Genomic DNA, 24323 nt, shown 5'->3' on the forward strand with positions numbered 1-24323 from the left:
ATATGATTTTTATGAACATATCATGCTTTGTTTTGAGCCTAAGGTATTGTATCCTTATTTTTATGTATTGGTATATTAGAACCCTAAGGACCAAGGGCCATAAGGGTTCATAATAACATGGACTTATGGCCATAGGGTGACAAAGGTGCCCTTTAACATCCTAATGTATTACAAGCAAAGAGTACTCAATGGCCCCAAGGCCATTGGTGACTGAACTATATTTGTAGGTGATCTATATGGGGACTCTATGGCCAAGGACAATAAGGTACCCATTGTATGGTTTTATAAAACATAACATGGTATGCTTTGAACATAATATCCGGTAGTGCTACATAGATCCTATTTCTCGTTGCTTCTTAAGTATCACTTGGACCATCACACAAGACACCCAAATAAGCTAAAAACATGTGATGCTAACAATACACATCTTGAAGACTACATAAAAAAGCTAAACTATGCTACCCTTATGAATCTTACCACGCACCGAGCGAGTTTTTCCGAGCAAAGACAAACCCGACCAAGTGTTTGTACGCAATATAGTAAATTTTATCATCAACAGAATATTTATTATTTGTTATATATTGATGCATTACAACAAAAAGAGTTTTCACTGGCTAAATTTGGAGGATTTTAGTGTGAAATTAGGTAAAATTCCTTTTTTTTGTTAAGATATTCAATGTTCTTTTTTCCATTGGTTCCTACAAAAGGTTTTGTTGAACACTTCCTCATAGGATCTCTCTCTCTCTCTCTCTCTCTCTCTCTCTCTCTCTCTCTCTCTCTCTCTCTCTCTCTCTCTCTTTTAGAGGATAGAGGATCCTTGGAACACCATTACTTTTCAAATCATAATCAAAACTCCTATTAACTATTTTAGTATTCAGAACTCCACTCACAATTTTAATTGGTCTGGATCTTCCAATCATTCGGATTGTCTTGCTAGAAAGTGAATATTTATAGCATGACTCCATCAATGTTGATGACTAGATTGTCGTAATATGGCTATGGCACATAAAAAAGAAGCTAAACTATAAACTATTAGATAATGGCTCGACCTAAAACACCAGTCACCAGGAAACATTTTTCGCCCAACGCAGCAGTTTAAGTCTTCTGGTGAAAACTGGCTTAGACAAAGTAGACAACCCCATCAAACCAGACTTTTAGCATGGTTAATAAATGAGCCACTTACAAGACAATAAGACAAGCCCTATAATTCTCCATTGCATGTACATCATTCCTCACAATTGCATTGGTATGATCAACAAACTTTTGGAGGAACATTTGCTTCATAGAGTTAGGTATGTCTATGGGAGTGAGTTTGCCCTACTCCATAACATCTTTAACAAGACAATCCAAGTTATTAGATGAGATAGCATAGAGCAAAGGAGAAAGTGGTCACACTTGTCTTATGGATTTATACAATGGACTAACATTTGTAAGAGTACCATTAACTGGAATTCTAGCTGACATATTCCCAAAAATAATGTGAAAAAGAATCTGTCCAACCCCATATCATATAGACTTTGAAGTATGAACTCCCATTCAATTCTATCATAGGCCTTATCATATGCTCTGTGGCCAATTGTTTGTGAGAAGATCGTTTTGAAGAGAGTTTTTTGCAATTTTGCAGTGTAATGATCAACATCATATCTAATAAGCAATGAATTATTATGCTCTTCAAATGTTGTATGCTCATGCTAGTACTACTACTTGTAGTCAGCTGAAATAATGGCAGGTGCAGGAATCATAACATAGTAGTGCAAGCTCGTGCTCATGCCTCCTGCTTCTTCCCAATATCAGATGGCCAATTAGCTCTCGCTTCCTAATTGCACTTGCATGATTTACTACTTGACTTCTGCTGCAATGCTGCTTCATCTCCTTGGAACTACGTCACATTAACCAATTCTTGTGGACACCATATTCTACGTTAAATCGCTCATGAGAGATGAGAGGCCAACAGCCCGATAGCATCGACATAAAAATGAGTTGACAAGTAGGGACTCAAGTACTTGAGCACTTCTAACACCTTAACATTATCTCGCCCAAATGCCTTCTTAAGGGGAGGATCACATTAGATTTGCAATTTCTCAGTACTACTCTGGAGCTTGTGAGCCTTGACGTAGTCCCATACTCTCTTGAGGGCATCAGGCCTCGTGGTCTCCGAGGTTCGCAAGATGGGAGTGAGAGGCTGGCGGAGACCCTATCAAGGATCTGAGCACCACGTCTTGGCTCGGGCTTGGGGTCGGGCTCGGGAGTGATTTTGAGTTTGACAGTGGGCACTTTCTTTCTCATCTATTCATCAACTCATGCAAAACTCAGAGCAGTCACACACTAGACTAGGGGCAAGATTCCAATCGATGGGAAGACGAAGGGTCGCGATCGATGGCAAGAAGACAATGAGTGATCCAAGTTGGCACCTACACATACAATACCCATACTATAGCAACAAGGTTGCATGATACAGCCAAGAGCACTGGACAGCCTGTACCAAAAAGCACCTGCATGGACCAGAAGAGGGAGGTAGAGGTGATGGCGAGGCAACTTTACACAGCTTTCCGGCAAGAGAGAAAAGTGCTGACGAGATGGGATGACTGCAATAGCACACACAGAAACCCTCACTTCTCCTCTCTCTCTCTCTCTCTCTCTCTCTCTCTCTCTCTCTCTCTCTCTCTCTCTCTCTCTCTCTCTCTCTCTCTCTCTCTCTCTCTCTCTCTTTTCGGGCGTGCCAATTTCCTGCATGAGTTGAAATGGGCTTAAAAGTTCAATAGTATGACAAAAATCCACAACCATGAAGTATCAATCTTTCTAAATAAAGACAATATCGGATGACTCAAATGCTTGAGAGGCCACATTGAACTACAAGCATTCTATGATACATTGGGTACTTTAATGTGTAAATTCTGCACAAAACTCATGAAGTTTTTACCAATTATGAGAGCTCTGCCTTCAGCTCACCGCTTGCTTTTAGCTCTAGAATGATGTCGCACCCTCCTATTAGTTCACCATTGTGATAGAGCTGTGGATAAGTCGGCCAATTAGCATACTTCTTAAGACCTTCTCGAACTTCATTGTCATTAAGAATATCAAAGGTACCAAAAGATATACCCTCCTCTTGTAGTATGCTTACCACCTTGGAGTTGAATCCACAACGCGGCGATCAGGAGAACCTTTCATGAAAAGCGTAGTGGGCAATGAATTTATCAAACTCTTTAGTCTACTTTCAAGACTTTCTTTATGGACCACACCTTTCTCCATCAGTAATTCCTTCAGTTCCCCGCTCTTATACATCTCAGTGTGACAATATCACAGCCACCAATGAATTCACCAGCAATATACAACTGAGGGTACCAATTAGAGAAAGATTTGAGACCTTGTCTGACTGCCTAATTCTCTGCAAATGACTCAGAGGCAAAGCTAAAGAGTCTTGTTGCCTCCAAGACAGTGATGTTGTTCATGAAGGGCTTACCCAATGAGCCAAAGTGTGGATTCAGTTGCAAGGTTGTAGAGATTCTTGGCATCAAAATTGGAAGCTTTGATATTCTAGACATAGCAAAACCATTCATCTTACTTGCATCTCTAATTTCCTCTATTCCTGATGTCTTCTTCTGACCACCTCCACAGCCTATAAGCTCAGATACCTTTTGAGCCAATTCAGCTGGTTTGGCACCCTCCAATTATTTACCAAGACTCCATTCTTGAAAAAGACAAATAACAGAACAGTGGAGACATTGTAAGCCTCTGAGACATCCGGTTTCTCTTTTGCTTTAACCCTGAAGAAATGGACGGTGGGATTGTCGGAGCACAGGCGGGACACCATGACGCCCAGAAATGAAGAGCAGTCGAGCCCTTCCGCTGCAATACCTCATCCAACTCCGCTTTGCTGCATAAATCCTTCAGTGTTGCAGCCATCTTCGAGCTCGGCGGACTTCTCAGAATCTCTCTCTCTCTCTCTCTCTCTCTCTCTCTCTCTCTCTCTCTCTCTCTCTCTCTCTCTCTCTCTCTCTCTCTCTCTCTCTCTCTCTCTCTCTCTCTCTCTTTGAGAGACAACTTTAACATATTTTTCAGAATTCAATATACAATACAGAAGCTCGATTCACAGCTCTTACAACAAATGTGAGCCTAGAGTCGTTATCTTCCTTCCGTGAGGATGCGTATATGAAGAAGAGCGCCCAGATGAGAGTTGCAATGCCGAGCAAAATCCATACAATTAGGGGGTTTCTCACACCAAGAGAAAGTCCAGTACCCTCGGTGCTAAGGCGATCATCCACAAGAGCAAGCCCAGGATGGGCAATAGCCATGATGGAAGTTGGAAGTGCACCTGCTGTGCTGCTGGCTCAACCTTCCTTGACTCATGTTCCTCCTTCAAATCTCAAGAAACCTTCATCTTCCTCAGAGCCGGCAGACCTGCAGTGGGCCTAGCGCTGAAGGAAGTGGAGGAGCTGAGAGATTCGACACGCAAGTGTTTGAAACGAGGGCCGGTGTAACGAAGGTTGACACGGCTGCCATGGTGCCTTCCAAGCACTCTCTGCGTGAGGGCAAAAGAGATGAACAAGTGTGTCCTCTCTCTCTCTCTCTCTCTCTCTCTCTCTCTCTCTCTCTCTCTCTCTCTCTCTCTCTCCTCTCTCTCTCTCTCTCTCTCTCTCTCTCTCTCTCTCTCTCTCTCTCTCTCTCTCTCTCTCTCTCTCTCTCTCTCTCTCAACTCTCTCGAAACTCTCTCTCTCGAAAAAGAAAAAAAAAACTGTCTGAAAGAGCGCGCGACGGCGAGCGCTCTTTCAGACAGTTTTTTTTTAGAGAGCCGACGCAAAGATGAACGAGTGTGTCCTCTCTCTCTCTCTCTCTCTCTCTCTCTCTCTCTCTCTCTCTCTCTCTCTCTCTCTCTCTCTCTCTCTCTCTCTCTCTCTCTCTCTCTCTCTCTCTCTCTCTCTCTCTCTCTCTCTCTCTCTCTCTCTCTCTCTCTCTCTCTCTCTCTCTCTCTCTCTCTCTCTCTCTCGGAAAAAAAAACTGTCTAAAAGAGCGCGCGCCGGCGCGTGCTCTTTCAGACAATTTTTTTTTAGAGAGAGAGAGAGAGAACTCGACAGTAACATCAAGTGTTAGGTATAAATGTGCATGCTACAGGTGATAGTGATGCTCATGCTAGTGGCATACATGAGCAGCGTTGCTAATGCTGAGGCGGAGGAAGTGGGGTGCAAATTAGCGGCTGGGGCAGAAGCAGGTGAGGAGGCCGACTCCCGAGTCGTGGGCCAAGAAAGAAAATTGAAAGGGTACAAGAAGAAGGGCGGCTACCACCATAAGAAGGGCAGAAAGGACAAGGGTGGCTCGGGCCACCCTCACTAACTCAGCCGTCCGAGCGCATCTTTTTGGTTTTGAATCTTCCAGACGCGCGTACTTGTGAAATAAATAATATGGTGTCTGCACTTGGGTGTCAAAATGTGTTCGGAAATGTTCACCTTGAGGGTGTTTATGCTTCTAAAAAAAGAAAAAAATACGAGAGAGAGAGAGAGAGAGAGAGAGAGAGAGAGAGAGAGAGAGCTATTTTGTGCCCTAAATCATCGCAATCACCGGACATGGTTCGGGGTAGGCTTACAGTGCAAATAGAGGATTCACCAATGCGCTATCGAGGAATGTTCCATGCAACATCAACGATAATGAAAGAGGAAGGACCATTAGCGGTCTACAAAGGTTGGTTTCCATCTGTTATTGGTGATCCCGTACGTGGGTTTGAATTTTGCGGTATATGAATCCCTCAAAGACTAGTTGTTGAAGAGGAACATAGCAAGAAAGCCTGAAAAGAATGCTGATTTGAGCGTCCTTACAAAACTTGGATGTGGAGAATGAGTAGGTACAGTGGGCCAGACTGTGGCAGATGTGGTACTGAGAAGGATGCAGATGGTGGGATGGAAGGATGCCTCCTCTATCATCACTGCAGATGGTTAGATGAAAGCACCGGTTTAGTACACTAGGATGATTGATGCTTTTCGGAAGACTGTTCGCAATGAAGGCTTTGGAGCCTTGTACAAACGCCTGATTCCCAATTTTGTCAAGGTTGTTTCTTCTATTGCTTTGGTGTTTGTGACATATGAGGTGATGAAGGATCTTCTTGGAGTCGAATTCCAACTGTCAGATTAAGTGAATATGCAATCTGCAAAAGCAATAAGGTAGAAGAGATTGTAAATGGACAAACGATTTGAAAGCACATTGACGTAGTACTGGTTTGTAAGAGTCTCTAATTTTTTTAAGAAGGGAAATTTAAATGATAAGTCCGAGTGTGCGCTAGTCGGGGGGGCCCAATCACTTTTACTCTTTTATTACTAAGAATGAAGAAAGATACGTCCAATTGTAGGAGTTGCCATTCGTGAAGCCATTAGGGCTACCAATTGTAGGAACCGGTAGCTGCCAAGAGAACATGTAAAGAGGTGGTAGCAAAGACATACGTAGAGGAGATTTTGCGGCCCTTGGTGGGGACGGATCTCAAAGTGTGATTGTGCTCTGCAAGGACAAAGCCACAGGTGCTCTTATGGTCTATAAGATGAACAAGGTCCATGCCTCGGCGAGCAGACGACTGAAGAGTACAAAGGCTATGGTGAAACCAGCTACTCTCATGATCATGCCACACTAGAAGGCCAGGGAAGGAGAAGGCTGGTCCATTTTTTGTTGGGGGCTTTAAGCCTCGGGCGGCAAGCTGCGGGTGTTGGGACGGTTAGCCCATGCTTCTTGGTTTTGGTCGGGGCAGGCAGAGATCGATTCCTGCGTAGTTTTGCCTCATGTCATGAGGTAGTACTGCTTTGAGTATCCTAGTTGGAAGAATCTGCAAAGTATCTACCTATTAAAAAGAGAAATGGTCCAGTAGATAAGTTCAGGTGTGCGCTAGTCTGATGCTTTCATATCGAGAGAGAGAGAGAGAGAGAGAGAGAGAGAGAGAGAGAGAGAGAGAGAGAGAGAAGTGTGATTTAGCAGCAATGCCTCTCCAGAGGTCTCCTTTTGTTGCCTCTACCCGTCCCCAAAAGAAGTTTTGAACTCTTGCCTTGCAGGAGCGCGTGCTCTCCCTCCCTTGTATAAGGGAAGTATGTGCCACTTCCCCCAACTTGCCGGCCCCGTTTTCATGTGATTACTTGTGTCCCTTGTATTCGGCACTTTCTTATGATATTGATCATTCGTTCGCGCCCCTCACTCTCGTGTCCCTCTTGCGTTCAGTTTTCAAGTTACGTTCTTGTATGTGCGTTTGCTTGCCTGCAGGTCCCGTTTGCATCGCAAGTGAGCCGGCGCGGCCCCGTTTCCGCAACGCCCCGAACGAGGGCGTCACACTTGGTATCAGAGCTTCGGCTCGAATCCCCGCTGACCCGACGTCGGCCCGTGGCCCGTGGTTGTCACCACGTTTTCGGCCCGTCTGCCTCGTTTTTCCACGTTTTCTCCGCGTTCTCCGTATTCTTGGCCCGTTTTGACGCGTTTCTCCACGTTCCCCATCGTTTTTCAGCGTTTTACCTCGTTTTGCCCCGTCTTACACCGTTTGGGACCGGTTTTCACCATTTTTGAGCCGTTTTTCGCGGTTTTCATCGTTTTGGACCCCGTTTTGCACTGTTTCATAGTTTTCAAAGTTTTTCAAGCCGTTTTCTCACAGTTTTCCATTTTTTCGATATTTTTGAATTTTCCTCGGCTCCGACCACAAGAGCACCCCAATGGCGGGAAATCAAGAAGATGAAGAAGGATACAGGACGGAACCGGAACTGCATAGAGCCTCGAAGAAGAACAAAGAGAAGAAGTCGCGACAAGACCACCAAGAATCAATGGAAGAAAGACTGGAGGCACGCATCATGGCCTCTGTAGAACACCAAATCAACGTGATGTCCGCTAATCTGAGCGACCTACTGCAAACACAGCTAGGCCAGCGAAACAAAGACCGCCCGGGGCCTAGTAACGTCAACACGCGGCAAAACACACAAAGACGACCGCGACCCGGAAGATTAGAGACAGTCGACGAAGATGAAGGCTACCTGGATGACCGAAGTGAAGGGCGCTACTACAGCCCTGAGAGAACTCTAGAAGATGAAAACAGACTGGGCAAATTCAAACCCATTCCCCCAGAGAAATACAAAGGCCATCGCACCTCACTGGAACTCAACAAGTGGTTCAGTGAGGTCGAAGACTACATGCAGTGGAACAACATAGGCAGACGCCGATGGGTGCAAGTGGCCAAAACCTTCCTGGCCGACGACGCCTATGTATGGTTCCTCACTGAACAGCCATCAAAGCACTGGGAGGACTGGGAAGACTTACAAAGAGACATGCTCAGCTACTTTGTCCCAGAGAATGAAGGAAACAAAGTCAGAGATTCGTGGCGCGATCTACGCCAAGACGGCCACATATCAAATTACGTTGTCAAGTACTGCCGCCTGATGCTTCAACTTCCACTTATGCACACAGCAGACAGGCTACATGGATTCCTGTACGTCCTTAAACCTTGGGCCCGTCGCGAGGTAGAGAAGCAGAATCCCAACACCTGGGGCTGCCAACATGGCCGAAAAGCTACGAGATACAAACTCAACCCCAGGTGTCATTACACACAACCCTCGCCCCAACAATTTTGCCTCCAATAACTGGTCTAACCCACCCGCCGGGCGAGGCCGCAAATTTATACCCAGTCACAAAAGCAACGAACCCCGCTCACCACCACGCAGCGCTTTGGCGAGTAATTCCTACAGCACCACATCTAGCAATTTCTCCTCCAATACTTGTAAAGGCAACAATAAAAACCCGTGCCCCGATCGCGTCTGGTGCCGTGACTGCAGGATTGCTCATGGCCCCTACTACCCTTGTGTACGCAAACGCAATCAAGCAGCCTCCTCATCTAGCAGGGTCAACACCCTCCAGATAGAAGAACCACCCTCCCCCCCCGAATAAGCGTCGAAGAACTGGCTAGCCCTGTTGCTAACCAGCAACCCCGGATTGGAGCAGTTTCCCTCCACCCGAAATGCATTGCCGCGGCGATAACAGACATTCAGAACTTATATGTCCAAGCAACAATTGGGTCCCAGCAGCAATGGATCATGGTAGACTCAGGCGCCACACACAATTTTCTCTCGCCACAATGTGCTGCGCGCCTGGGCCTACGTCTCACCAATGTCAACGAAACGATAGTAAAGTTTGCCCAAGGAAAGGATAACAATGTCAAGGCAGCTCGTCAAGTCAGGATCGAGTTGGGTGAATTCACATGTCGACTTGATTTCATAGTGGTCCCAATGGACGACTTTGAGGCAATCATTGGTCTCTCCTTCAACGACAAGTACCTCATTGCACTACTAGGCATGAAGGTGGACCAATTACTGCTAAATAATCAGGGCAAAGCAGTGACAGTACAAGGTGCCAGACTCACAACAAAGCAAGCTTTCACCCGCCAGGCGCATCTTCAAACCAACTCGCCTCCCATCAACCGCCAAGACCCTGCTCAGTTAGCAGCGATGAAAGGCAAACAGAAAGTTCCAGAGCACTCGTCTCCCAGACTCAATCTCATGAGTGCAAAGCAAGCAGAGCGGGCCCTCAAGAAAGGAGCTCAGGTTCACCTCTGCCTCATGCAGGCAAAGGAGCAGCCCACAGCATGGCTCAACTCCATCAGCATCGAGCAGGCCAAAGTGGGTGACCCCTCCCTTACCCCCATCCTTCAAAAGTACAAGGCTGTCATGCCTCCAGAACTCCCCCCCGGCCTACCCCCTCCCCGTCAAATTCAACATGAAATTGACCTCATCCCAGGAAGCACACCCCCGGCGAAGGCCCCCTACCGCATGAACGACACCGAGCTCAAAGAGCTCAAGAAGCAACTCCAGGAATTGGAGGATCAAGGTTTCATCCGGCCCAGCAGCTCTCCTTTTGGGGCCCCAGTTCTGTTCGTCAAGAAGAAAGATGGCTCGATGCGGCTCTGTGTGGATTATCGGGCCCTCAACAAAATAACTATCAAAAACAAGTACCCAGTTCCCCTCATGGAAGACCTCCTGGACAGATTACAGGGTGCCAAATACTTCACGCGCATCGATCTCCACTCAAGCTATCACCAAGTCCGCATTGCTCTTAAAGACATTGCGAATACCGCCTTCCGCACACGCTACGGCTCCTGGGAATGGCTTGTCCTGGGTTTCGGCCTCACCGGCGGTCCTAGCACCTTTTGCAGAATAATCCACGACAGTTTCCGTGACATGATTGACGACTTTCTCATCACTTACATCGATGATCTGCTCATTTACAGCAAGACCTTAGAAGAGCACCAGAAGCATGTCGTAGCAGTACTCCAGCGCCTCCGGGAACACCAACTTTATGCAAAGCTGGAGAAATGTGAGTTCGCTGTCCAGAAAATCGAGTTCTTGGGCTTCATCGTCACGTCCGAAGGCATTATGGTGGACCCTAAGAAAGTCGACGCCGTCATCAAGTGGGCTCCACCGACCTCCATCAAAGAAGTCCGAGAATTTGTGGGTTTCTGTCAGTACACCTGCCGCTTCATCCGGGACTTCAGCAAGATTGCGGCCCCACTTACAGAGATCACCAAAGGCCACAAACCTTTTCAGTGGACATCCAGAGAAGAAGAAGATTTTGAGAACCTGAAGATTGCCATGTGTAGTACCCCTGTCCTCCGACTACCCGACTTCACCAAACCATTTGAAGTACATATAGATGCCTCCGATGGTGCCATTGGTGGAGTCCTCATGCAAGAGCAGCAGCCCATCGCCTACGAATCTCACAAGTTCACCGATGTAGAAACAAGATGGACTACACATGAGAAGGAAATGCTCGCTATCGTCCACTGCCTCCGAAAGTGGCGACACTATGTCCAAGACAAGCACACAAAGGTCTACACAGATAATATCTCCCTCAAGTACTTCCAAACCCAACCAAAAATCACCCCCAAGCAAGCCAGGTGGCAAGATACACTGGCAGAATATGACATCGAGATCATCCACAAACCGGGCTCCACAAATGTCATGCCCGATGCACTCAGTCGAATGCCTACCCTCAATGCTATCTCCTCAGCAACCAGCACGCTACGCCAACGCATCCTCGACGCTCAGAAAGCTGATCCTGTTGTCCTCCGCATGCTCAACGACCACATCTCTGGTAAAGCGGCAGTGGGTCTCTTTGAAGTCAGAGATAACCTCTTCTATGCGCATGGAAAAATCTACATTCCCAATGACCCAGAGCTCAAGAAAGATCTCATGTGGGAGGCTCATGACTGCAAGCTAGCTGGACATGGGGGCCACAAACGATCTTATGACAAACTCCATCAACACTACATGTGGCCAAAGATGAAGGACGACGTTATCGACTACGTGCGCACCTGCCCAACCTGTTAACTAGTCAAAGCTCAATGATTCAAGCCTGCTGGCCTCCTCCACCCCATGCAAACACCCTCCCGGCCTTGGGACATGGTAAGTATGGACTTCATCGTCGACCTCCCCCCCTCCCACGGCCACACTACCATCATGGTGTTCGTCGACTACTTCACCAAGCAAGCTCACTTCATACCTGCAAAGCCTCCCGTCACAGCCTACCAAGTAGCCAAACACTTCTTCGCCAAAGTCTTCAAATACCACGGCCTCCCCTTAGCCATAGTTTCTGATCGCGACACCCGCTTCCTCAGCGACCTCTCGCGCGAGCTCTTCAAGCTGCTAGGAACCCAGCTCCGCTTCTCCTCCGCCTACCACCCAGAAACCGATGGCCAAACTGAAAGAGTCAACCAAGGCATTGAAGACTACATCCACAGCTACGTCAAAGCAGATCAGAAGGACTGGTCCAAATACATGGACATCCTGGAATTCCACTACAACAACTCCATCCATAGCAGCACTGGCTACAACCCCTTCGAGCTCTCCACAGGTAAAGAAGTCATCACACCTCTTGCACTGGCAACCGGCGACGTGCATGCCCAGGATCTGGAATGTGAAGAGTTTCTTCAACAATGGCAAACCCGCATGCAAAGGGCAAAGAAGAGTCTCGAGCAAAGCAAGGTACGCATCGCCAAATACGCCAACCAAAAGCGAAGGCCTACCGAACTCCTCCAAGAAGGTGACTTAGTCCTCGTCAGCTCCCAGAATATCACCCTCCCTCAAGGCCTCTCCCTGAAGTTCAACCACCGCTACTATGGGCCATACAAAGTGCTGAAGTCCTACAACAACATCACCTACAAGCTGGACCTCCCATCACACATCAACATCCACAACGCCTTCCATGTAAGTCTACTCAAAAGGTTCGTGACGGATAACACCTATGGTAGAAGCCTCCCCGAATATGTAAAGGATGGCCCGCCACATGAGCAGGAGGCCATCCTAAAGTCGCGTTTTGGGCGTCGGGGACAATTATTCTATGTCAAATGGCGAAATCGCCCTATGACGGAATGTACTTGGGTACCTGAAGAAATCATGCTCCGACTTGGGAGACCCCTTGTGCTGCGCTTCTACAACATGCCAACTGAAGAGGAGGACAACCCACTAAATGACAACCACATAGAGTAGTCCTCCCCCCCACTTTGTAACTAGCATCACCCTAGGTAGCTAGACATTTTGGTGGCAACATCTAACTCCCCTCCTTGTAAATATCCGCCCCAAAACCTCGGCATCAACTTTTGTATCGGCACTTCTCAAAACCCCGGCTTGACGTAGGCGTCAAGCTCTCTCAACCCGGGGGTGTATATAAGGGAAGTATGTGCCACTTCCCCCAACTTGCCAGCCCCGTTTTCATGTGATTACTTGCGTCCCTTGTATTCGACACTTTCTTATGATATTGATCATTCGTTCGCGCCCCTCACTCTCGTGTCCCTCTTGCGTTCAGTTTTCAAGTTACGTTCTTGTATGTGCATTTGCTTGCCTGCAGGTCCCGTTTGCATCGCAGGTGAGCCGGCGTGGCCCCGTTTCCGCGATGCCCCGAATGAGGGCATCACACCCTGCCTCACTTAGTCCAACAATCACCATGATTCTTCACACTGGATGCTTAATTGAGTTGGGAAAAACCTACTCAAGCCGCAATACCAAAAATGATGGTGCGACAAGAGATTAGGTCGGGCTGCGTCAACATGCAGAAGCTCTCCTTGTGACAGAGTACAAGGTTGCATGGAGCACATCAACACAGATATGTTGATCCTGCAGCATGCACAATCTCCGCCTCCTCAGCCTTTTCCCTTCCAGCCTTCCCTGCCCATATATGATCCCCTTCTCCTCTCTCTCTCTCTCTCTCTCTCTCTCTCTCTCTCTCTCTCTCTCTCTCTCTCTCTCTCTCTCTCTCTCTCTCTCTCTCTCTCTCTCTCTCTCTCTCTCTCTCTCCATCTCTCTAAAAAAAGTTTCACACCGGCGCGAGCTCTTTCAGAGACTTTTTTTAAAGAGATTGAGAGAGAGCGAGGAGACAGAAAGAGAGGGGGAGGGGTTGAAAAAAAAAACCTAAGTTTAGTGTAATCCCACCTACAAATTTTGAGATTTAGCTCTAAATTTAAAATTTGAAAATGAGAAAACCTACAAAATTTAGAGCAATTTAGCGTCATTTGGTGTAAAAACCTTCAAATTTAGTTAGTTTACCACTAAATTTCTCATAGATAGGTTTGCCAAGTTTTCAAAACAAAGTTTTTTTGGAGCGCTGGTCCCTGCCCATACGTGAAAGAGTCGGTGTCTCTTTCAAAGAGATTTTTTGAAGGGTTTTGTTTAAACTATACAGTTGTTGAAAATGACGACGGTTGAACTTGAAGACCTTCTTGCCTAATCTATTGTGAGTTTCCTTGCCCAACTCCTTCAAAACCAAATTTGTCAATGATTAGGGACCCTTAGATTGACCTTTCCTAGCCAACAGTACAGTTGTCTGAATGTGGCACAATGTTGTTTGTTGTAGCACAACCAACCTCCCGGTTACCCCTTGGAGGGGGTTACCTTATGGGGTGCTAAGGACCGTTGCCTCGGCCACTCATTCTGCAAGAGGACAGATGCAATGCTAGACTACCATCCATTTGAATTTCTATGAGGCATTGATGGACGTACAACTCCCAAACAGTAGATAGAGTACAAACAAAAACGGAGGGCTAAGCCTCATTAGGAAAAGTATTTCAAAGGACTACAATGACAATCATACACCATGCCTATAAGAAGTGTATTCATCATAGGGGCATCACATGTTGGGTGAGTAATCTGGGTCAAGGCATGACAGACAACTCAGCAGAGTAGGAACCCCGAGCAGTCTAGGAGCTTTGAGCTATGTTCATATAGACATGGAAAATTTAAGAGAAGGTTTTTACACTAAATTTTCTCTAAAGTTTGTAGGTCTATTCACCTTCTACTTTGAATTTTGAAGATAAACTCTCAAAATTTGTAGGTGGAATTACACTAAACCTAGGTTTCTATCGATATGGGTAGGTGAAAGAGAACTAGCATGTGGACAAAGTTTTCATAATAAAATTGTTCATAGCTTTATCAACCTTGCATACTCTTCTATCAAAGCACTCTGTATAATCCCCCACCATTACCACCTCCCTTGACACATTTGCTCCACCACCTTTGGCAACACCACTAACTCCCCTCCCCTTGATACAAGGCTACCTATGATGGTGTGATCCAAACTTTAATATATACCATGATGTGGATTTTCTCAACAGAATAGCCTCATTTCAATAATATAAGTATTTTCAAGTCTCCACCATTTTCTCTAGAGTAACTTAAAATGCATAGTATGTTATCGTACATCAACCCACAATAACTTGAGGTAGAGCAAGAGAGAGGAGAAGAAGAAGAAGAAGAAGTGAAGAGAAGCTCAAGCTCCCAGACTCTCCTTATTCATGAGATTTGCTCGAGTTGCAACCACCTTACTCTTTTAGTGTGAGTCATGTGGTCCTACATGTACGGAGGTAGGAATAGTAGATCTATATCCATTGGAATCATGGTGCCACTATTCCCAACAAGGATCAATGGTGGTAGAAATGAGCTTCCAATATATGAGGGCAACTAGTTCCAAGAAGAGGAATATCAACATGCCATTGTATGGGTTCCAATTGTTCTAACCCATCAAAGGAAACATTCTACCAAACCCTTGTTCAAGGGTTTTTTTTGTCAAAAATTTGGGTCGTTTTACCATTAAAATTAGGTGTAATCTTGTTTTAGTTTTTTTTTTGTTGTGCTTGAAGTCACCTAAAAAATCCTCTTTGGTTTTTGTTTTGTATAGTGTGCCTCGGCCAGTCTTTCTCATTTTAGGGATTGCTCGAAAAATCTTGCTCAATATTTTGAGATTCGTCAATTTGTTTGTTGCTTCGCGCTAGAAGAAACTGTTCATTATTTGGTGTTTCTCCATTGTTGCTATTAGCATACGTAAAATGTGTTTGCAAAAAAGCTCTAGTATTCAATCTTACTGTGTAACCAAACATTTAAGCTTAGTCTTTTTGTTTTTGGCAAAAAACTACATGATGGATGTGTTTCCAAAAACTAACAAAAAACCTATGAGTGCGCTATGACTATGTTGCAAAGGGTGTTAAAAAATTCATTGGTTTTGCTCGGCTTTGCTCGGTCAAGTTTGCTCGGGTTTTGGGATTCCTCCTAGGCCAGTTGCCCCCAAGCTCCCCTCAAATGCTATTGGATGGCCATAGAGGTGGACCAATGAGAATTAGGCTAGAGTAAAGTTAGTCTAATCAATTTAAAAAATTATTGATAAAAGAACCAATAGAAATTAAGCTCCCTAGACTATTGGACATCTACCAAGGGGTCTAATGAGCATCCAGCAGCCCAATGGCGTGCCTGATTCCTATTGGCCAGAAGACTAAGAGGTCCAATGAGAGTTTAATTGAATTATTTAATTACCTAAAGCTCTCACAAAAGGGTAAAGGGGGACACTTGTCAAAAGGATATCAATTATCTTCTAATTTGTGATTGGCTAAGCTTTACAGGAGCCAATGGGAGGCCATCATGAGCAATTAGCAAGAGGGGTCGATCAAGAAGAAAGAGAAGGATACATTTTAATCTAACACAATTCTACACACACACAACTCATGTGTGGAAGAATAACTCCATCTCCTTCTCCAAGCATTGAGAAGTAGAGGCCTACACCAACAACTCTTGGCTATGGAATGCAAATCCAACCAAGAGCCAAGCTTCAACGGCATGCTCATCTCCTCTACCATGCTAATTACTAATCTAAGCTATTCTATTAGAGTGATTATGTGAGGAGAATACTTCTTTCTCATAAGATACACCTTCTTCCTCTCAATCCTTCCTCATTCCCTGCTAGCTCTCACCATTTTTGAAGGTGTGTGAGGTCTTGGGACTAAGGCTAGGGACACTAGGTGTGTTTTTCAAGCATAATTTGGTGTATGAAGCTTCCATCTTCATTGCACCAATGAGTTTTGTCAAGAAACACAAGAATTGAATTGTACAAAAGTCTCCTTTGATGGGAGAAGCTATAATACAAAGCCATTATGGAGGGGGGACCGGCTCCATGTAAATTCGGTCCTCAACTGTTGTCAATTGTTCTATTTCTCTCTCTTTTCAAGTATTTTCAATGCCAAATTAGCTAGGTGTAAATTGCTATGTTGCATTCGCAAATTAAGTACTCTCTCTATGCTCATTAGGAACTTGTTCTTAATGAAATGCTCATTATGTTATCAACTTCCGCTACACACAAGTTACTAGTGCATTAAATGTTACAAAGGTAAAAGGGTGAGAGTTATGATTGATGATTGTGTCATTCATAACTTTATAAATCAGTTATGCTCTTGTCAGAATTCCCCAACAAGATAGCATGCACCCATATATAGTCTCTCTCATGCGAGGAAAAGATAAGAATGCGTGGGATACTTTGGTGTCTAATTTGGAAGTATAAATTCAAGACTATAAGAATACCCTTGACTTCCAAGTAATGAATATAAAATGGGCAGATTTGGTTTTGGGTAGAGAGTGACTATGGGGGCTGGGACCTTCTTTGAAAAGAAGTTGTCAACAAAATTCATTGGAATTTGAGAAAGGGGGTAAGACATATGCTATTCATGATGTTCCTAGCTCTCCTTTGATATGTTTTGTGGAGCTCAAAAGCTTTTAAAAAGAGAGCTAGGTACATCATGTCATTCAAGGTGAACATGATGTGCCTACCTCTCCTTTGATATGTTTTGTGGAGCTTGTGAAGTGTATATGGTTTGGCATCACATGTATGTACAGTCTTCCAGTGTTTTTGTACAGTCTTCTAGTGTTTCAAAAATGAACAACGATCTTTCCTACTCATCTATGTTTAATGATTGTGAGTATACGAAAAAGTTAAATGAGTTGCTAGATGAGTTTAAAGATGTTTTTCCTGTTTGGTCTACCTTGTGGTTTAACCCCAATACGAAATGAAATTGATCATGCCATTGATTTAATAAGTGATGCTAAATCTATTTGCAAACCATCTTATAGATTAGGCGGTAGATAAACAACTAAACAAATACATTGATAAGGACTTCATTAAGCCAAGCAAATCATCATGGGCATCCCCAATTTACCAGTAAAGTAAAAGGATGGCTCTATGTGACTGTGTGTTGATTATAGAGCATTAAACAATCTCATAATCAAGAATAGATTTCCAATGCCACGTATGGAAGATATTTTTAATCAATTAACATGAGCTAAATATTTCTCTAAAATTGATCTCAAGTGTGGATATCATCATGTTAGAATCAAATCTCAGGATGCTTATAAAACACCATTTAGAACTAATTATGGTCATTACGAATTTTTTGGTAATGCCCTTTGGCCTTACCAGTGCTCCAACCACTTTTATGAAATTAATGAATGATGCTTTAAGACCATATCTAGGTAACATTTATAGTAAGACTAAGTTAGAGCATTTGAAACATTAAAGAAAAATTTTCCAATTGCTGAGAGATAATTCTCTCTATGGTAAAGAATCAAAATGTGAAGTCTTTACACAAGAACTAAATTATCTTGGACATATTATCTCTAGTGATGGGATTCTAATGGATCCAGACAAGGTGAAGGCTATTCTAGATAGGCCAGATCCAAAGAATTTGGAAGAGCTACAGATGTTCCTAGGAATGTATGATTTCTATCGATGTTTCATTAAAGATTATGCCAAGCTAGGATTTCCCATGACTGGCCAACCCAAAGGGAAAGTGAAAACGTTTGAGTGGGGGAAATAGCAAAAAAAAGCTTGAAAAAATTAAAGGTAGCTATGGCTACAACTCCAATTTTATTTATTGTAGATCCCAATAAACCATTATTGGTTGATACAAATTCTAGAAATTTTGCTATAAGTGTGGTTTTTTCTCAAGAGGGTCGACCCATTGCTTTTGAAACAAAAAAGCTAGACCGCACACAACAAAACTATTCAGTTTATGAACAACACTTGTATGCTATTGTACATGGTTTAGAGAAATGGAAGCAATGTTTATATGGTGCCAAGGTTATGATAGTGTTTGATCAAGAGAGCATTAAGTGGCTCTCTAATCAAACATAGCTCAAAGGCCACAAGGCTAGATGGGCTAAAATACTTCAAGAATTTGATTATGAGCTAAGGTATCAAAAGGGGAAAAACAATAAAGTAGAAAATTCCCTTAGTAGGGTACATATGATGAATTAGCTAAGTTGTACTCATTTTTCAAGTGGTTTACTTGAATCAATCAAGGGAAAATGTCAAGATGATCTTACATATTCCAAGATATGGGAAACCATTGTTAAAAGGGACCCAAGTGGAGAGGTTTCCAATGAGATTGAAACATGAATGGATGCTCAAAATGGATTCAAGTGGAATAATTTTTCCATAGATGATGGCTATGTAAGACTCTTATTAAAAGAAAATTTTATTGGTCAGAAATACTTAAGGACGTCCTTGACTATGTTACTAAAGTTTGACACATCTTAGATCAAGAAAGTTGAAAGGCTAAAGATTGGAAGTGTTCTCCACCCATTAGACATTCCTTCAAGGAAATGGGAAAGTATCTCTATGAATTTCATCATCAAATTACCTAGAACACAAAGGGGACACAAATGTTTATGGGTAATTGTTGATAGGTTAGCCAAGATGGCTAAATTTATACCTGCCACCTCAAATGTTTAGGGTCATGAATTGGCTAAATTATTTGTTGAGCATCTATACTGACTTTATGGTCTACCTGCGGACATTGTTTTCTATCTAGATAAAAAATTCAATAGTCACTTTTGGAGAGAGAATTCCTTTTAGACTTGAGACCAAGCTTTGCATGAGTACATATAATCATCCTTAAACAGATGATTAGACTGAAAGGGTTAACCACATCTTGAAAAATATGCTAAGAGGATATGTAATAAAAGGCAAACTAATTGGGAAGAGTACTTACCTATTGTAGAGTTTGCAAATATCACTGCCAAACAGTCTTCCATAGGTTATAGTCCATTCATGTTTATGATGGATTTCAACCAAGAGCTCCCTATGTAGTAGGACTGCAAAAGGAGAAGATTTAGGCAGCTAAAGATTTCCTAGAAGACATGAATGAAATGCTCAAACTTACTCAAAGCAGCATTAGGAGAGATCAAGATGGAGCTAGAGCCTATGCTGACCCGCATACGACCTTGAGGATGGCGAGCAAGTTTATCTTGAGGTGCGTGAAAAGTAAAAAAAAAAATATGAAAAGTAGACTATATTTAAAGTTATCTCTTAGGTATTGTGGACCATACACGATAATTAAGAAGATAGGGGAGAGAGTATACAAGTTCCAATTATAGAAAAGCGGAATCCACCAAGTTTTCCATGTTAGCGAGCTTAAGGACAGACTTAGGGATTCTGTGCATTTGATCTCAGATGATCAAAGTGTACAACTCATAGATACTCAGTCTCTTCCTCGTGAGCCTAAGAAAATACTAGACACTCAAGAAAAGAGAACTAAACATATAATATATAAACAATTTTTAATTAAATGGAAAGACTCTTCTATAGAGAGCTCTATGTGGGAATGAATTTCTCTCTCCATAAACGATTTCCCAACTTTATGAATACTCCTCCAATGAAATTTTTTAGCACAAAAATTCTTCATAAGGGGGAAGGAATGTGACGTATCCTATAATTGGAGCTACCCCTTAAAAATTGAATAAGGGGATATAATACTTGGTATAATAATAGGCCAAGTGATAAGAGGAGAAGAAGACTCCCATGCAGTTGATGGCGCCGCACGAGGCCATGAGGGGGGTGTGATGGAAGCTCCTCTGTGTGTGTGTGTGTGTGTGTGTGTGTGTGTGTGTGTGTGTGTGTGTGTGTGTGTGTGTGTGTGTGTGTGTGTGTGTGTGTGTGTGTGTGTGTGTGTGTGTGTGTGTAGCAAGCTTTTCAAGCTCTACAAGTAGTTGCTCACAAGCAGGATCCTATTGAGAAGTAGCCTGCCATGAATGTATTATCCTCGGACGTATTGAAGCAAGAGTAATCTAGGTTTATGTTATGGAGGGTGCATGATTGGGTGCAATCAATCAATATATGTGTGTGGGTATAACACCAAGTCCCACCAATCAATATATGTGTGTGGGTATAACACCAGGTCCCACCATTGACAACTAAGTGTTGCTTTCACCTAATGGTCCTAAATATCTTTTTCACTGTTGTGGGTGCAAGAACTTTATGGTCATAATGCTTGTTCTAATTAATCTTTGTAAATTTTGATGTGTTCAATTACTTATGGTACGCTAGAGCAAGGGAGTATTTACCAATTTATTTTGCCTTGGAATTTAGTGATATGAATTTTGTTGGAATTAGGGTTGCAGAGAAACGCACACATCTTGGAGAAGACGAAGGAAGCTCAAGGCACACAATAAAGAGTGTGTTACTTAGTGTGCAATGGAAAGATAGATAGCCCTAGAGTGATGGGCGTATATACAATGCAAGAGGGAAAAAATGCCCCAACGGTCCTAGTGTGTTCACACACATTACTACCACATGTATATGGTAACAAATTTCCCCTGGGATGATGCGGTGAACGAGAGCTGGCACATGAGTAAAGGGAAGTCCCATGCATTGAGGACATGATCAGTCCACAACGAGGAGTAAGCCCAAAGCTTTGCGGAAAGCTTCAAGCTTCTCAGGAGATAATGCCTTTGTGAAAAGATCTGCAAGGTTGTCCTGTGTTGGCACATAAGCCAAGATGATCTCTCCTGCTGAGATCCTCTCCCTGACATAGTGGTAATGCACCTCAATGTGCTTTGTGCGAGCATGAAAAACTGGGTTCCTTGCGATTGCCAATGCACTCTGACAGTCAGTGTAGATAGTGTTGACAGTGTCCTGTCCAACACCCAAATCAGCCATAAGGCGTCTGAGCCATACACACTCAACCGTAGCTGTGAAGACTGCCATGCCTCACAACTCGAAGTGGCCACAGTAGGTTCCTTCTTCTCAACCATGATATACATGAACTGCCAAGCATGAAACCAAAACCACTTGTGGACACTCGCGTGTCAAAACAACCAGCCCAATCTGAGTCCGAAAAAGCATGTAAGTCTGGCGGCAATGATCCCCCCTTAAGATAAAACAAGCCAAGATGTAAAGTGCCACTAAGATAGCGGAAAATACTCTTGACAGCATGCCAATGCTTAGACCCTGGGCTATGTCTAAATCTGCTGACCTGTGAGACTGCAAACTGAATATCCGGCCTCATGTTGCATACATAAATGAGGCAGCCAACAACAGTTTGGTAAAGAGTAACATCAGCAGGATCGCCAGCATCATGTAGACTCAACTTCAAACCTGTTTCCATGGGAGTGGCAATAGGTTTGCAATCCTCAATTCCAAACTTACATAGCAATGTCTCTGTGTAGCTTTTGTGACACAAGGCAATACCACCATCACACTGCTTATACTGTATACCCAAGTAATGCTGCAACAGCCCCAAATCTTTTATCTTGAAAGTAACATTCAAATCAGCTTTAAATTCAGCAACATGTCTCTCATTTGGTCCAGTGATCAGCAAATCATCGACATAAAGAACCACAATGAGAAGTACATCACCCTCATGCTTTACATACAAGGTGCTTTCTGTTGGACTGTTACGAAAGCCTCGTTTGACCAAATGAGTGTCAGCTTTCTCATACCAAGCACGAGGAGATTGCTTCAACCCATACAAAGCCTTCTTACATCTGCACACTTTGTCCTCTTGTCCTTTTATGACAAAACCGCGAGGTTGCGTTACATAAACTTCCTCAAATATGTCACCATTTAAGAAAGCAGTAACAATGTCTGATTGATGTACATCCCAACCAAAATGAGCTGCCAATGCACATAGAAAACGCACAGTAGTCATACGACAAGTGGGAGCAAAAGTCTCTTCATAATCTATGCCTTTTTGTTTTGCATAACCCTTTTCAACAAGTCAAGGCTTATGGCGATCGATCTCACCATCCGGCTTGCGTTTCAACTTGTAACCCACTTCGTACCAATGGCCTTTTTGCCAGGAGGCAAATCACATAAAGTCCATGTGTCATTTTCTATAAGTGCATCATATTCTGATTGCATGGCAGCCATCCAACTTTTTGAATTTTGTGCTTCATCAAAAGACAGAGGCTCCTCAACATCATGTAAGCTAGACACAGCCAAAGCATAACAATCTGATGCATAAGATGCATGGCGAGAGCCTAAAAGAGTACGACTAGACAAAGGTGCATCCAATTTACTGTCACGCAAAGTGTGCACCAGCCATTTTGGCATACCTCTAGCCAGGTCATTTTCAGCCCTTTCCTCATCAAGTACATCATGTACATCTGCATCAGTAATAGGCTAATCTGTAACATTTTCACAAACCCCCATAGGTTGTACATTTTCCTCATTGGAACTTACATTCGTATTTCCACCACTGAAAAGAGGCAACAAAGTGTCATAAATGTCCTGTGAGCTTACATTACTATCTCTAGAACATGACAGCAAGGGTTGAACAGAATCTTCCACAAACACTACATTCCATGAAAGCAGAATACGTTTTGTTTGTGGATGATACAACCTTTAACCTTTGCTTTCATCACTATAACCAACAAAAATACATTTGACAGCCTTATCATCCAATTTTTTGCGTTGTGTTTGTGGCACCAAAGAATATGCCAAACAGCCAAAAACACGTGTGTGCTCAATAGAAGGCTTTCTATCATGCCATGCTTCATATGGAGTAATAGACTGCAAAGCTTTCGTAGGACACCTATTTAGTACATAAGTGGCACACATGTGGCCTCAAGCCAAAAAGAATGCGGCAAAGCTTGACTTTTGACCATACATCGTGCCATTTCCGTAAGTGACCTGTTTTTCCGCTCAGCAACACCATTTTGTTGAGGTGTATAAGGCACTGTACATTGGTGTTTTATCCCACGACTAGCCAGAAATGCATTAAATTCATGAGACAAATACTCCCCCCCTCGATCGGAACGGAGGGTGCCCATAGTACATTTCGATACATTTTCAGCCATAGCCAGAAATTGTTTGAAGCACATAAAAACATGGACTTCGCTTTAAGCGGGAATACCCATGCATGCTTGGAGTAATCATCAATGAAAGTCACAAAGTACAGGTAATTGCCCAAGGACGGAGTTTGCATGGACCCACAAACATCACTATGCACAAGCTGCAGTCTGCATGTGGCCCTAATTGAACCATCCTTTGGAAACTTAGAACGCTACATTTTACCCAGAATACAGCCTTCACAAACATGTTTGACAGGTGCTTCAAGAGGCGGCAAAGAACCAACCATATCAGATTTCTGCAAACGCAGCAAATTGGCAAAATTCAGATGACTAAAACATGCATGCCAAAGTTTTGCATCTGAAATAGCCCTTGAATCTGCAATAGCATTTGCAAAATTTTGTCCACACTTGTCATACAAAGTGAGCTTATACATCCCACATCACAAAAGGCCAGATGCAACAATTTCATACCAAAATTGAGATCATAAAGGATTGTACATCTGTCATCCATAAATTTGACTACAAGTCCAAGTCTAGCAAGCGCGGATACAGACAAGAGATTCTTCTTGATCCTAGGTACATAAAGTGCATCAACAAGTGTGAAAGAACTGCCATTTGCAGTAGTAAGCACAATCTTTCCAACTCCCTGAACCGGATAAGAGGCATTGTTGGCACAAGTGACTGAATTCCCATGAGGGACAGACTCGAGAGAGGTGAACAATTCACGATGTGAGGTAATGTGCTTTGTAGCACCACTATCGAAATACCACACGTGTGAATCTGCAGCAACTGACAAGCATGCATCATGGACAACATGATTATAAGTGCACTCTACGCTAAAAGCCCATTCTGCATCAACATCAGCATTACAGTCACCTTTTATAGAAGACTCAACAATGGTTGCATTTGTATTGGAACCAACATTTGCAGTGGAACCACCCTCTTTCT

The 24323-nt window shown here is 43.6% G+C and overlaps 1 pseudogene; it reads left to right on the plus strand.

Annotated features, from left to right (window-relative positions):
* Window positions 1-5561: 5561 nt before the first annotated feature.
* LOC147420027 (mitochondrial adenine nucleotide transporter ADNT1 pseudogene) lies at window positions 5562-6120 on the plus strand (annotated as a pseudogene).
* The last annotated feature ends 18203 nt before the right edge of the window (window positions 6121-24323 follow it).

The sequence above is a fragment of the Adiantum capillus-veneris genome, chromosome 28 (assembly GCF_014529385.1).
Source record: "Adiantum capillus-veneris isolate H3 chromosome 28, ASM1452938v2, whole genome shotgun sequence".
Lineage (NCBI taxonomy): Eukaryota > Viridiplantae > Streptophyta > Polypodiopsida > Polypodiales > Pteridaceae > Adiantum > Adiantum capillus-veneris.